This window comes from Notothenia rossii (genome assembly GCF_949606895.1).
Source record: "Notothenia rossii genome assembly, chromosome: 7".
In the NCBI taxonomy this organism is placed as follows: Eukaryota; Metazoa; Chordata; class Actinopteri; order Perciformes; family Nototheniidae; genus Notothenia; species Notothenia rossii.
Window position 1 is genome coordinate 42,678,045 of NC_136905.1, and position 15,956 is coordinate 42,694,000.

Below are 15,956 nucleotides of genomic sequence, written 5' to 3' on the forward strand. Positions count from 1 at the left end.
TAACTGCAGATCTATATGAAGAAGACATGAACATCATTAATAACTCAGAAGTAATAATGATTGAGATACCTTAGTTGATGCATTAATTAAGGTATTGTTCCTGCATTAAGTCATGCATGAGATACCATTAATACCTGTACATTACTGATAGTTCATGAAGTACTACATGAGTACTACGTGAATTAATTCATGCTTTTTCAAGCATTAAGTCATGCATGAATTCATGATGATTCATGTACCCTTACCGTAAAGTGTTACCAATACATCTGTATCCACTGGCCTGCCCAGTCACTTCAGTGATGACAAAAATAAGGTTGTAAAAACATGAATGAAGTGGTACATGAATTTAACAATTTTTTTGTAAATGTCGGACCTAATCTTGCAAAGACTATTCGAAAACGAAATTGAAATTACATCCATTGTAGACAAATGCAAAAATAAGACTTCGACAGATAGTGATGGGATCAACATGACCATAGTGAAAACGACTATTAACTGCATAATTAAACCGCTAAGCTACATCTTTAATCTTTCATTTCAGACAGGTATTTTTCCAGATAGCATGAAAATAGCTAAAGTTATCTGACTTTTTAAAACAGGGGACAAAAGCCAATTTACCAACTACAGACCAGTGTCCTTGCTTTCACAATTTTCAAAGGTCCTTAAGAAATTGTTTGTCAGAAAATTTGATAATTTTATTGAAAAAAATTAGTTATTGAGTGAGAGTCAGTATGGATTTAGGAAAAATCAATCTACAGCTTTAGCTTTAATGAAAATAACAGAATAAATTACAACAGCTATAGAAAGAAAGAAATACACAATAGGTGTATTTATTGACTTAAAAAAGGCATTGGACGCGGTTTACACATGAGGCGATAAGCAGCTAAGAAGAGGAGCTCCTGGCCAAATAAGTTCAAAAAGGAAGAAAACCCCAATAAATGTGATTCGAAGTTGGAAGAATAGGTCATGAGCAAATGAGTAAATAAGAAAGGAATGGAGAAAAAGACGAAAGCCGAAAACCAGCCGGGAGAGATGCAGGTCCAGATGGAACACAGTCAGCCGCTAACGGCTAACGCTAAAGCTAAAGCTAGCAACGATGAGCAATCTAGCTGGGTGTCGGCGCTGCAGACTAGCTTAGATGCCATGCGGGATAAACTTTAGAAAGCCCAGCACAACATGGATGCTAAACTGGATCAAATTGGCAGCCGGATGGAAGAAAATCTAAGAGGAGTACGTGAAGAAATGGGACAACTGAGAGAATATATGGACAAACACGGAGAAGATATGAAGCAAGGGCTTGATAGCTTCAGAGAGGAAACAAATAGAACATTTGAGACCGCCGAGGCGGAGATGCGGGCCCAAAAGAAGGATATTGAGATCCTTGAAGAGCGTACGGCTGGGGTCGAGGAGTGGAGTACCGACGTCCAGGACATTATTACGGCCTCTCTTGAACAACAAACCAAGCTCCAAGATAAGCTGTCCGACATAGAAGGGAGGTCGAGAAGAAATAATATACGAATCTGGGGGCTGAAGGAGGGAATAGAGGGAGACTCGGTCTCCGAGTACGTCGACAGGTTAATTCACAAGGAGCTGGGAATGTCGGAGGATATTAAGTTGGAGATTCAAACGGCGCACAGGGCACCTGCTTCAAAACCACAACCAGACAAACCCCCATGAGCCATTATTGTCAACTTCTTGAGGTTTGAGGTCAAGGAGAACGTCATTAAGACGGCCTGGAGAACAGCGATGGAAATGAAGGGACGGAGAGTGACATTCGACCACGATTATTCTTCTGAGGTGGCGGTTAAATGTCGGAAAAATGCGGGGCTCAAGAGAATTCTCAAAGATAAAGGGATTCGTTTTCAATCTCCAATGGACACACTGAGGGTTTACTGGAACGAAGGAACGATAATGTATAAGAGTGCTCAGGACGCGGCGAGGGCGATGCGGCAGAGAGGCTGGCAGGTGCCGGACCCGGGAGTAGAGAGACCTACGCTGCTGCAGAGACTGGAGGCAGTGCGCAAGTGGACCAGACTTCGGAGACGAGAGCGGGGAGACAACAACGAGATGGGAGTGAGGGAAGACCGGCATCGTATCGAGGGTGTTGATGAGTAGTCTATGAGTGAACAAGATACGGCGTTGAAAAGACAGAAGGATGAGAGGTGACGGGCCACGGCGATCAGAAAAAGACAGCACAGACACAAACAGATTTAACCAAATTACTTATAAATGCTATAGCCTTTTATTTTGTGCCACTTTGAAACACTGCAGTGGGTGAGTAAGTAAGATTGTTATTTGTTTTTATAAAAGGAACCTGTATGGACATGTATGCAGGCTGGGGAATTATTTATCTATAACATTTTACGATTTGATTCGGACTAATTTAAAAGAGTGCTAATTCACTAGAAACATAGAATCACCTCCATCGCCAATACAGAGACCAGGGGTTTAAAGACTATATCAAAAATGTTCACAAAGTTCCGGCCGGGAGCTCCGGAGTTTAAACCACACGCTGAACAATTATAGTGAGCTTGGGAGATCAGCCACAGGAGAGATCTCCGCCACAAAAGATGCTTTGAAGGGAAATATAATGCAACGTAGGGGAATCAAAATGGTGTTGTTAAATGTCAATGGTTTGAACAGTCCGATTAAAAGGGGGATAGTATTAACCAAATTTAGAAAGGAGGAGATGCAGGTTATCTTATTGCAAGAAACTCACCTATCAGTACAAGAACATGAAAAACTGAAAAGGTATGGATATAACAACACATTTTATAGTTCATTTAAGCAAGGTAGGAGAGGGGTGGCTACACTAATTGGGAACTCAGTAAAATTTGAAATAAACAAAGAAATATATGACAGAGAGGGGAGGTATGTGTCGATCAAGGGGAAAATGGAAGGACAAATGGTTACACTAATGAATGTTTACGCCCCACCGGACAGCGATAAGACTTTTTTTAAGGAATTGTTTGATATCATAGCTGTGGAAATGGAATAAATCCTGATTTGCGGGGGGGACTTCAATGTGGTACTAAACTATGATTTGGATACAACAAGTACAAGGAAGGTTAGGATGCACATTGTCAGATACATGAACATACAACTGAGGGAACTAGGAATCACAGATATATGGAGAGATATACACACACTAGATAGAGACTACACACACTACTCACACCCACACTCAGTCTATTCTAGGATAGATTACTTTTTTATGTCAAAGGGAGATAAATATAGGGTAGAAGACTGTAGAATAGGTGTTACAGACCTGTCCGACCATAGTGCAATGTATCTAACATTGAATCTAAATGGTAGGAGGAAGAACACCGTCTGGAGATTGAATGTGGGTCTATTAAACAATAAGGGGTTAGTGGAAGAAATAAAGAGAGAGATAATCAGATATAAGGAGGAAAATGATAACGGGGAAGTAGACCCAACTATTCTGTGGGATGCACTAGAGGCAGTATTAAGGGGGAAACTAATAGCACAAACAGCACACCTTAAAAGATCCAGACTGGAACTCTATCAAAATGTAACTGGGCAACTAAAAGAATTAGAGAGGCAACATACAAATACAAAGGACCCAGAGACACTTAGGAAGGCTAAGGACATTAGAGGGAAGATAGAAAATATATTATTAATAGAGGTGGAGAAGAAAGCTAGGTTTGTAAAGCAGGCATATTATGAAGGGGGGCCCAAAGCAAATACATTATTGGCTAGAAAGATAAGGGCACAACAAACATTAAACACTATACATAAGATTAGGAATCCTAAAACCAATGAGTTACTAAGAGAGCCGGAGGAAATAGAGAGAGCATTTGAGGATTATTATAGGACACTATACGCACAACCAACTGCAGCAGAGGAAGAGAGTATGAAGGCATTTTTAGAGGGGCTGGACCTACCATCGATAGGAGAAGAACAGAATAGGTTATTGAACTCAGATATTACAGAAAAAGAGATGGGGGATGCAATTAGTAGAATGAAAAATAGTAAGTCACCAGGCAGCGACGGGCTGCCGTCCGAATTGTATAAGATATTCAAATCGGAATTAAGCCCCTTACTGTTGGCATCATTTAAATATACTATGAAAGAGAACAAAACTCCCCCGTCATGGAAAGAGGCTATCATTACTACAATTCCCAAGGAAGGAAAGGATAAAGAATTATGTAGTAGCTTTAGACCAATATCCATACTTAATGTAGACTACAAGATGTATACGTCCATAATTTCGAAAAGATTTGAGACATTCATGCCCGACATTATAGATGAGGACCAGACTGGTTTTATTAGAGGGAGACAGACACAAGATAATGTAATAAAATAGAAATATATGAACTATATGAATTGTAATAAAACAATTCATATAGTGGAGGAGGCCCAAAGGAGGGGAGACAGTGCAATTTTAGTGAGTATAGATGCAGAAAAAGCTTTTGATAGTGTGAACTGGGTCTATTTGTATAATGTCTTAGAAAAGTTTGGATTTAATGAAAAGTCAATCAAATGTATAAAATCATTGTATCATGAACCAACAGCTAGAGTGAAAGTGAACGGTAGTCTGACGGATCGGATTAAATTAGAGAGGTCGACAAGACAGGGCTGCTGTCTCTCCCCAACACTTTTTGATATCTTCATCGAACCATTGGCCCAAGCAATTAGGCAGAACCAGAATATAAAGGGGGTTGAGGCAGGAGGTTTAGAACACAAATTGGGACTATTTGCGGACGACTTGATGGCATACATGGGGCAACCAGACGTGGGCTTCCCGATACTGATGGATTTACTGGAGGAATATGGACAATACTCAGGGTACAAACTAAACGTGACAAAGACACAGATTTTAGCACTAAACTACACACCAACACCAGAGATCAAAGACAAATACAGAATTAGATGGAACATGGATACAATTAAATATTTAGGGGTTAACATCACAAAAGGGTTAGACAAATTATATAATGCAAATTATACGCAGATCAATCAGAATATCAAGAGGGATTTATGTAGGTGGACAATACAGACCTTAGACCTTAGTTCAAGGATTGAAATAGTTAAAATGAATATACTTCCTAGGCTACTGTACCTTTACCAATCACTACCTATATCTATTCCACAAAGTCAATTTATGGAATGGGATAAATGGATTTCAAGGTTTATTTTTGGGGGGAAAAGGCCCAGGATTAGGCTTGCCACACTGCAGCTACCCAAAGGGAGAGAAGGATTGGCAGTGCCGAGTTTCCAGGATTATTATTATGCAGCACAAATCAGAACAGTGGCATGCTGGTGTAATATGGAATACGTAGCTAAAAGGAAGGACATCGAAACAAATGGGGAAAACTACCAGATTCAAAAACTACTCGGGGATAAAGAATTATTCAGGACACAGGAAAACGTATTAGACCCAATCACAAAATTCACTTTAAACACTTGGAACACGGTAATAAAGAGATACAAAATAGGAAAACAGACAAAGATTTTGAGATGGATAACAAATGATAATAAATTCCAGCCGGGAAAAGAAGATGCAGGTTTTAAACGATGGGCCCGAGGGGGCATCACAGCAATATGTAGGATGGTGGAAAAAGGGGAAATGCAGAGTTTTCAATATCTCAGAGATAAGTTCGATCTGGAAAGGGGTGACCATTTTAGATACTTACAGGTGAGAGACTATTATATAAAAGAAATAAAAATGGATAAAAACACTAAACAAAATGGGGTAATTAAGGTAATGATTGAAGCATATGAAGGGAAGAAAGGCAGGGTTATTTCAGCTCTATATCAAGCTCTGTTGGAGAGTAGGGGGAATTCAACTCTATATATAAAAGAAAAGTTGGAGAAAGAACTCGGGATTGATATGACAGAGGAAGAATGGTATAATGTATGTAGAGTGCAGCATTCAACTACTGGGTTAAGGGTATTGAGGGAATTTGGGTGGAAAAACATAATCAGATACTTCATAACCCCAAAGATAAAAGGGAGGTATGCCCCGGAACAGAACGCATGTTGGAGGCAATGCGGCGAGGTGGGGGCAGACCACACACACAAAAAATGTAAATGCCAAAAGATGAAGGGATACTGGGAGGAAGTATGGGGAGTATTGAAGGGGATATTAGGTTATGAGGTTCCTAAGACCGGCCTGATGTTATACTTGGGGAATCTGGTGCAGGAAAACACACAGGGTGGGGACAGATACCTGATTAAGGTGCTGCTGGCTGCAAGCAAGAAAACAATTACAGGAGCATGGTACAAAGCAGATCCACCTATAAAGGAGCAATGGCTGGGAGTAGTACAGGAAATATTTGATATGGAGAGATTCACACACATATTGAGGGTCCAGGAAGGAAAATTTGAGTCCAAATGGGAAAAATGGGTTGAATATAAAAGAAAAATGAACGACACCACAAATTGAGAGTTGGAACCAGACCATGATGTTGCATTAAAATAGGATAGAAAGCTTCCATGTCACTGTTTGCTTGTTTTTATTATTATTTGTATTTTATTTTTTATTTTTCAATGGGTTTCTAATTCAAGTGTATCCTGAACTATATGTGGTTTTGTATGTTTATAGTGAAAAAACAAATGAAAAAAAAAGGCATTTGACACCATAGACAATTATTAATTTCGAAATTACATAGATACGGAGTGAGAAGAGTAGTTTTAGATTGGTTAAAAAGTTATTTAGATAACAGACAACAATATGTAGAATTTGCTGGTACTACATCGGAGTATATGAACATAGAATGTGGTGTCCCGCAGGGCTTTTGTACATCAATGACATGTGTGAAACGTCAACATTATTGCAATTTGTGTTGTTTGCAGACGACACAAATTAATTTTGTTCAGGAGATGATTTAAACATTTTAGCAAAGTGTATTGGACATGAAATGGTCAAACTTAAAAGATGGATTGATGAAAATAAGTTAACCCTAAATTTGAATAAAACGAAGTTTATGGTTTTTGCTAATAGAAAAAAAGATGAAAACATTTCACTGTCCATTGATGGAGTTTTTATTGAAAGGGTTTCTGAATTTCGATTCTTAGGTGTGACGCTGGATAAAAACCTGACATGGAAATCACACATAGCACATGTTAAAACGAAAGTGTCTAGGAATATTTCTGTTCTAAACAAGGCAAAGTATTTGCTAGATTACAAGGCATTGAGGATGTTGTACTGTTCACTCATTTTGCCATTTTTCATTTATTGTATAGAAGTGTGGGGCAACACGTATATGAGCAACATAAAGCCATTATCAATATTACAGAAAAGGGCAGTACGAATAATTCATAAAGCTAACTCAAGAGAACACACCAACAGACTGTTTTTTAAGTCAGGACTCTTGAAACTCAAAGACATAGCTGAGCTGCAGACATTATCAGTAATGCACAGGGCAAAAAGCAGAATGTTACCAGCATATTTACAACAGTTTTTTGTTTTTGGATCAGACAAGGAAGACCACAGAAGGAAATTACATTTAAAGCATCCATATGCAAGGACTACTCTTAAACAAATGTGTATTTCGTTGGTTGGTGTACAATTGTGGAATTTTCAACAAAAGGATCTAAAGAATTGTATTTGTATTTATCATTTAAAGAAGTTGTATAAATTAAGAAAGATGGGACTATATGAAGCAGAATGTGAATAAGTCTATGTACTCTGGTCCTTCATGTTTTTGATGTCTTTGATGTGATGTCTCCTCGGTATTTGCGGGTCCCATTGCCATTGTTATTTTAGAAAGGGGCAGGTCACATAAGATTTTATTCTTCTCCTTGCTCCTTTTCGCTCAATGGTAGAATCATGTTTTGTGGCAATTATTGTACATTTGGTTTTGCGTACCATGAGCGGGACAAATAAAAATGAAATGAAAAGTATGTGAGAGTTCAAAATCATGAATCTGCTGACCTTTATCTTTCGACAGGCGTCCCACAAGGTTCAATCCTGGGACCATTACTATTTTTGCTCTATATAAATGATTTACCATCATCATTACCAAACATCCAAATGTATGCTGATGACACTGTAATATATGTACATGGAAGCAATATGACACAAGTGGCTAATGAACTGACAAACACCATGGTTCATGTAACAACTTGGTTGGAACAATGCTGTTTGCAACTAAATATTTGTAAGACAGTATGGCTAGAGATGTGAGAGATGAGATATCCTTATTTAGACACAGCGTGTCAAACATCTGGAAGGCTGCATGGTAAAATGTGTGTGCGTTAAACATGCTTAGGGAAATGTGTGTGCGTTCTGTCAAAGAGTCCTATGTATATTTCTGTAAAGTTCTACTACTTAGAAGGATTGCTGTAGGACTGCTTGAGAGCAGAGGTAATGTTTTCCTTGTTATTATTGATTGTTGCACAATGAAATAATCATTGATCAACTATACCTGTTATATGCAACGATATAGTGAAACATCCCTATAAGGACACAGGATCGTGTGTGTGTGTGTGTGTGTGTGTGTGTGTGTGTGTGTGTGTGTGTGTGTGTGTGTGTGTGTGTGTGTGATCCCAGCTATACATTGGTCATCTGTTAACTCCTTGTAAGGAGATGGGGCGAAACACACGGAATCAACGACTGCTGACTCATTGCCTAGGGCCCCGCCCAGGAGTGAAGCAACTAATTAGAAATATGAAGGGAGGAGCAACCAACACAACTCCTCCCCCAGAAACTGTATGTAAGCTGTCCAATATTCATGCTAGGCACTCTTTTTCTGACTGGCTGTCGTGATACGTATATCACACGGTGGTAGAACTTGAGTCCAGAGTACTCTGTATTTTGTACTGTTGCTTTTACCATTAAAACAGATTATTGTTTTATCTTTTATCCTGGTGTTTGAATCCTTCTTCCTTTAACTGACCACTCATCAACGGACGGCACAGAGCAGAGGTGAACCTTCCACCACCACCGTTGGGTGGCGCTCCAACAAAATGGTGACCCCGACGTGATGAGTAGGGTCTCATAGAAGGAACACCAGCAGCCAGCGGACGGAGCAGTCCAGGGAAGACACCTCGCACCTCTCTGACAACTACAACCAGGGCCCCGAAACTACAAGGTAAGCAGATACCTGTTACACTGAAAATCTGTGATTGGCTATAACCCAATATTTTAGAGTTGTCAGGGATATTCCCAGTGACCTAGTCTTACAGTAAAAAATACAATACACACTAGAATAAAATAAAAGTTAAGCAACAAGGTGTGTAAGAGGACGGTGAAAGCCCCCTAGGTTTTTCAGAACCATACGGCTAACTCGTTGGGGAAGTTCAGTGATTTTCTAAAGACTCCATCCAGAACAAACAGAATAACACTTTTCAGTCTCATAGGAGCTGCAGTTGTGTTATATGTGGGTATTCCAAGAGGAGAAACGCAACTTTCAAGACCGGATCTCACTATCTCTTGTTCTGTTGGGTTAATCTAGACGGCTAAACGTGACGATAAAGAAATTCTGTTGACTTGGGTTCCGACTCCTTGCTGAAATACACATCGCCGAAAGGGGGTGTCGAAGCACTTTTCAGAAGTCTCTCCATCTGTTGAAATAAACATTGCACTATAAAAGCCGGATAGACTATACGGGGAATAAGCTTCTGTATGCATAAAAGAAAATAAATGAACATAAATCAACCTTAGTCAAATAAAGAAGTACGAAGTCATAATGGATGGAGAATTTGATCGCGAAGAACAAGAATTAGGCACCCCAGTACTAGGGACTCTACGAGAACAATGGGGACAGGCGGAGAGCTTGATCCTTAGTGGGATCAAACCAGGAGACCGGAAGAAGGCTTGTGCCGACCTCCATTTCCTACGCAATAAAATGATAGCAGAAGACAAAGTAGGGGGCGACGAGACATTTGGGAATCTAGCTCTAGCCCTAAATATTTATGAACGACAGCTTGTAAAGAAACTCGGAGACCTAAACAAACAAAAGCCCGGATTATTAGGCCATAATAAACTGAAGTAAGAGAAAGAGGCGGTAGATAAATTACGGAGGATTTGTCATAATGCAGCACTCGCCATGAACAGAGTTGCTATTACTCCCTTCACAGCCAAGACTCCCCCAGTCCTGGTTGCGGTCCAAACCCCGACCCATGGAGGGGAGTTACAACACTCTAGTTACGTTGGCACTCTCCTGTCTCCTCATGACATTAGAGGAACACCTGTATCAACACATACACCTACAGATGACAAAATACTTGACTTTGTAGCAAAACGCGTCAGATTTTTTAGGACTATAAAAAAAGATGAAACCTCTGCCTCTGAAAGAGAAGACATGGGGAGGCAAACTCTCAGCAATGCTGCAAATGAGGCGTGCAATGCACAAAAGGCTTGCTCGGAGGAGAGGTCTCAGGCAGAACCTATAGAGGATCTATATGTCCCCATCCTTTCCCCCCTCATTTACCCGGACCTGTCCAATCTATCTAAACAACCTCCCCCTTACTCTCCCCCTACCCCAAGCGCGCCACCCGCGACTAATTTACAAATGACACTAGGAGACGTATCTGGGTCAGAACAGGAAGTAGCTGCTATAAGAGGGGGATATTTTTGAAAGGTGGGAAGTGTAGCATTGACTCCTTTAAGGAACACTTCCACTCCAAAGGCAAGATCAGAAGGTAAAATTATCTTCGCCTCACCTGCAGGGAATGAAAGACACCAGAGACAAAGGGAGGAAATAAATGAGACCATACAGAGAGCTTGTATCCTTCCAGAATAAGTGCTCCCTTCCTCCTCCGAGGAAGACCCATCAGGCAAAAGAAAGATAACCTCGGAGCAGTTGGCTTCCCTTCTGGGAACCATTACAAGAAGCCAATCAGGCGTCACACAGGAAGAAGTACTCCACATAATAGAAAAACAAGAAGAAAGGGAAAGACAGGATAGGCAGGACCATGAAGAACAAGGGAGGCAATTTAGACAAAGACAGAAAAGACAGACAGGAGGAGGAAGCGACGGAGAGGGTAGAAGCCCTTGAGAAAGAGCTTATATAGAAGCCTGTGAACAAGTAAGAGGAATGGAGGGTGGTGAGAGTGAGCCAGAAAGTCAGAAGGGAAATAGAGATAGAAGAGAAAGAAAGGGAGACAGTCAAGACAGAGCCGAGGACAGATACTCTGAGGAAAAGAGGTCAATTGACGTACCTTTCAGAAGTAGAGAAGCCCAGACCCGCTATAACCCAGAAAGTAGGGGAGGAGCATCTGGAGATAAAAGTGATAAGTGTTACTCTGGAGCAGAACAGGAAGAGGACAACTGCAGGAAGTGTAAGAGCAAGGTTAAGAACATATCTCTGACAGGAACAATCACTGAACTGACTGAAGAACAGGTTCTTGCACTCCCCCGTAGGAGGTTAAGATCCCAACACACATCAGAAAACCCCACGTCTCATGCCTTTATGGGCCCAGCATTACAGGCTCCTTTAGTGACTCTCCCCAGTGGGAATACCACTTACCACCCTTTCACACTAGGAGACAAACATGCACCAGTTGACAAAATGCCGCTACCTACTGAGGGAGGGAGACATTAGATGAGAAAGTTTGCTGATATGTCAGTAGGACAAACAATCTGCCTTGGAGATTTCAGGAGGATATTAGCACAACAGACTTCCAGCTATGAGGTAGAAAGAGTTGAGGGAAGATCAGGAACAGGAAGAATGAACGATGACAAACCTATCTCTTCCAACAACATACACAGCTTGCTTGGCATGGCAATGAGAGAACATTTCCCACAGACAGGAGGAGGTTACGGTTCACTGTCCTTCACATTCACACCTGGAGAGGCCGCAGCAACCATGTTGCTCAGGTCACCCCAACAATACACAGTAGCTACTGACTGTAGTCCAGAAATTAATGACCAACATATGCAGATGTTCCTTAAAGCGGTACTGGCAGCAGTACCTGCCGAGATTAAAGCTCTCATGGAGGACAACACAGAAGTAGATCACCTAAACACGCAGACATTGGAGCGTCATTTGGCCCATCATTTAGGCAAATTGAACAAACAACTCACAAAGAATAAAACCGAGGAAGAAGAGTTGAGAGTGCAACTACTCCGTACTCAGCTGGAAATAGCCCGTAAAACAGTTAAAAATGAGAAAAAGAGTGTCAGACAGCTGATTGTTCATCCCGTGGCACCAACAGAGCAAGCACCAGGGCCGCAAAACCCACAAGGGGATTTTCCCAACCAAGATCCGTCCTATAACCAGCCCCAATATGGCTACAATAATGGTTTTCAGCAACAGAGGGGCGGGTTCAGAGGCAGAGCTAGAGGTAGAGGAGGGTTTGGAACAGCTCCAGGAGTGAACCAATATCAGCAGAAGGTGTGCTTCACCTGTGGACAGGCAGTGCCCACAGGGACCCCCACCAGAGAGAGGGCGGGGACAAGGGGGACAGAGAGGGTATGGACAAGGGAACAGATCAGACATGCAGTATTTCCAGAAGCACCATGAGGCAGCCCCACAGGCCCAACACCAAGACCAGGGTCACGTTGCACCCAATGCGATGGCCGCCCCCTATAGCCAGTTTGTCCAGTACGAACAAGACTATTACCCACCACAATGAGGTCGCCCAGGGAACCCTGAATGTACGGGCCTGGCGGATCCTTACATGGACATGACTGTAAAAAACTCAGAGCTACCATTCCTTGTTGATTCAGGAGCTAGATATTCAACTATCAACTCCCCCGTCTTCAACATGTCCATTTCAAGTAATACAGTCTCAGTCATAGGGTTTTCGGGAGAAATAGAGCAAGTACCGCTCTCTACGCCATTAACCACCAGAATAGCAGGCAAGATATTGTTCCATCAGTACATTCTGGCACCCCAAAGTCCGACTAACCTCATGGGAAGGGATATTCTTATCAAAGCTAATGCCTCCATCCTCTGTTCCCCCGACGGACTAATATAATAATATCGTTTCCAGATGGCACTCACCTCAATTGTTGATTATGCACCATAAAGTCAGGTTCTCAAATGATGTTGGCCCAATCCACTGAAGCAGAAGCAACTCAGTATGCCACTATATACTGGGGGTTGCTCGACCGGCCCCAAGACAAGACACCAGGACTATTTTCCATTTTTCAACAATGGAAGCCGTGGATTAACCTCCTCAGGCCTTATGGTTCCCCTCCAGATCCTCCCCATCTGACGCTAAATTATGATAGAAAAGACGACCAAAGTTATGCATATGCATATGACACAGAGGTGTCTATGTCCATTTGGGACGTAACCACAACCAATTTATTTGTGGGACAAGCGGGGGTGGCTGCATCTGTTGAACTCACTGATGAACAACTCTATTGGTACCGTATGTCAGCTGAAGCCACACCACACATTTCATTAGCTATCAGGAAGGGCTATGAAGCTAAGGAACTTGGTCCAATGGTCAAAACACTGCTAGAAGTCGATGATTGGGAACCAACCCAAATAGCAGCACTCACATACTCTCCCTCACACAAAGCTTATTCTCTAAAAATCTGCACTGAAGAACGCATCTCCATGGAGAGACACAAAGTGGATAGACATCATGGTAGAGAGAAGACTGACCATTCATTCACTGATGACATGTTGCGTGACCTCCCACCTGACCTGTGGTCATCTGACTCTCATGACGTAGGTTTCTGCTCAAAGGCTGCACCAATAACATTTGAGGTGAGCAGCTCTATGCCTATAAACCTATCACAGTACCCTGTTAAACCACAGGTCAAGGGGGTATCAGCAAGGCAGTTGAGGGACTAAAGAGAGCGGGGGTGTTAGAACCCTCACAAAGCGAGTGGAACACTCCAATACTCCCGGTAGCAAAACCTGACGGCGAGTACAGAATGGCTCATGATTTGAGGACCATTAATGCTATCACGACTACAGCTCTAGTACCAGTTCCTAACCCTTACACTGCTATCTGTAATATTTAACCTGAACATACAGTGGGGCAAAAAAGTATTTAGTCAGCCACCAATTGTGCAAGTTCTCCCACTTTAAAAGATGAGAGGCCTGTAATTTTCATCCTAGGTATACCTCAACTATGAGAGACAAAATGAGAAAAAAAATCCAGAAAATAACATTGTCTGATTTTTAAAGAATTTATTTGGTCACCTACAAACAAACAAGATTTCTGGCTCTCACAGACCTGTAACTTAGCCTCCTCTGTCCTCCACTTGTTAACTGTATTAATGGCACCTGTTTGAACTCGTTATCAGTATAAAAGACACCTGTCCACAACCTCAAACAGTCACACTCCAAACTCCACTATGGCCAAGACCAAAGAGCTGTCAAAGGACACCAGAAACAAAATTGTAGACCTGCACCAGGCTGGGAAGACTGAATCTGCAATAGGTAGGCAGCTTGGTGTGAAGAGATCAACTGTGGGAGCAATTATTAGAAAATGAAAGACATACAAGACCACTGATAATCTCCCTAGATCTGGGGCTCCACGCAAGATCTCACCCCGTGGGGTCAAAATGATCACAAGAACGGTGAGCAAAAATCCCAGAACCACACGGGGGGACCTAGTCAATGACCTGCAGAGAGCTGGGACCAAAGTAACAAAGGCTACCATCAGTAACACACTACGCCACCAGGGACTCATATCCTGCAGTGCCAGACGTGTCCCCCTGCTTAAGCCAGTACATGTCCAGGCCCGTCTGAAGTTTGCTAGAGAGCATTTAGATGATCCAGAAGAGGATTGGGAGAATGTCATATGGTCAGATGAAACCAAAATAGAACTTTTTGGTAAAAACTCAACTAGACGTGTTTGGAGGACAAAGAATGCTGAGTTGCATCCAAAGAACAGCATACCTGCTGTGAAACATGGGGGTGGAAACATCATGCTTTGGGGCTGTTTTTCTGCAAAGGGCCCAGGACAACTGATCCGTGTAAAGGAAAGAATGAATGAAGCCATGTATCGTGAGATTTGGATTGACAACCTCTTTCCATCAGCAAGGGCATTGAAGATGAAACGCGGCTTGGTCTTCAGCATGACAATAATCCCAAACACACCGCCCGGGCAACAAAGGAGTGGCTTCGTAAGAAGCATTTCAAGGTCCTGGAGTGGCCTCCAGATCTCAACCCCATAGAAAATCTTTGGAGGGAGTTGAAAGTCCGTGTTGCCCAGCGACAGCCCCAAAAAATCACTGCTCTAGAGGAGATCTGCATGGAGGAATGGGCCAAAATACCAGCAACAGTGTGTGAAAACCTTGTGAAGACTTACAGAAAACGTTTGACCTCTGTCATTGCAAACAAAGGGTATATAACAAAGTATTGAGATGAACTTTTGTTATTGACCAAATACTTATTTTACACCATAATTTGCTAATAAATTCTTTAAAAATCAGACAATGTGATTTTATGGATTTCTTCCCCCTCATTTTGTCTCTCGTAGTTGAGGTATACCTAGGATGAAAATTACAGGCCTCTCTCATCTTTTTAAGTGGGAGAACTTGCACAATTGGTGGCTGACTAAATACTTTTTTCCCCCACTGTACATGGTTCACCTGTATTGATCCGGCCAATGCTTTCTTTTGCATACCACTAGCGGAAAGGATGAAACCTATTCTTTCATTCACAATGGGCAGGGAGAAGCTACAGTACAAAAGGCTACCATAAGGCTTCAGTTTGTCTCCAGGAATATTTAACAAAATTCTCAGGGAACAACTAGACGGCGTTTCATTGCCAAAGGGGGTAGTATTGATCCAGTATGTAGATGACCTTCTCATTGCAGCACCCTCCGCAGCCTCTTGTTTAGAGGCCACCAGGAACCTACTGGTTCGCCTCCACGCAACAGGGTTCAAGGTCTCTAAGAAAAAGCTATAATGCACCCGTAAAGATTTTAAGTGACATTTTTGGGCAGAGTTATCTCTCCAGCAGGTACAGGCATGTCAGCAGCACATCAGGAACACATATTGAACCACCCCAAACCCACGACAATCAAAGACATGTTAACTTTGTATCTGGGTCTTACAGGCTACAGCAGGCACT

General features: G+C 41.9%; 1 protein-coding gene across 1 annotated transcript in view; it reads left to right on the forward strand.

The window, feature by feature from the left end:
• The window catches only part of LOC307013659 (uncharacterized protein), a 467,775-nt gene that overhangs the window by 414,629 nt on the left and 37,190 nt on the right, over positions 1-15,956 (forward strand). The gene's annotated exons all lie outside the window — the stretch shown is intronic.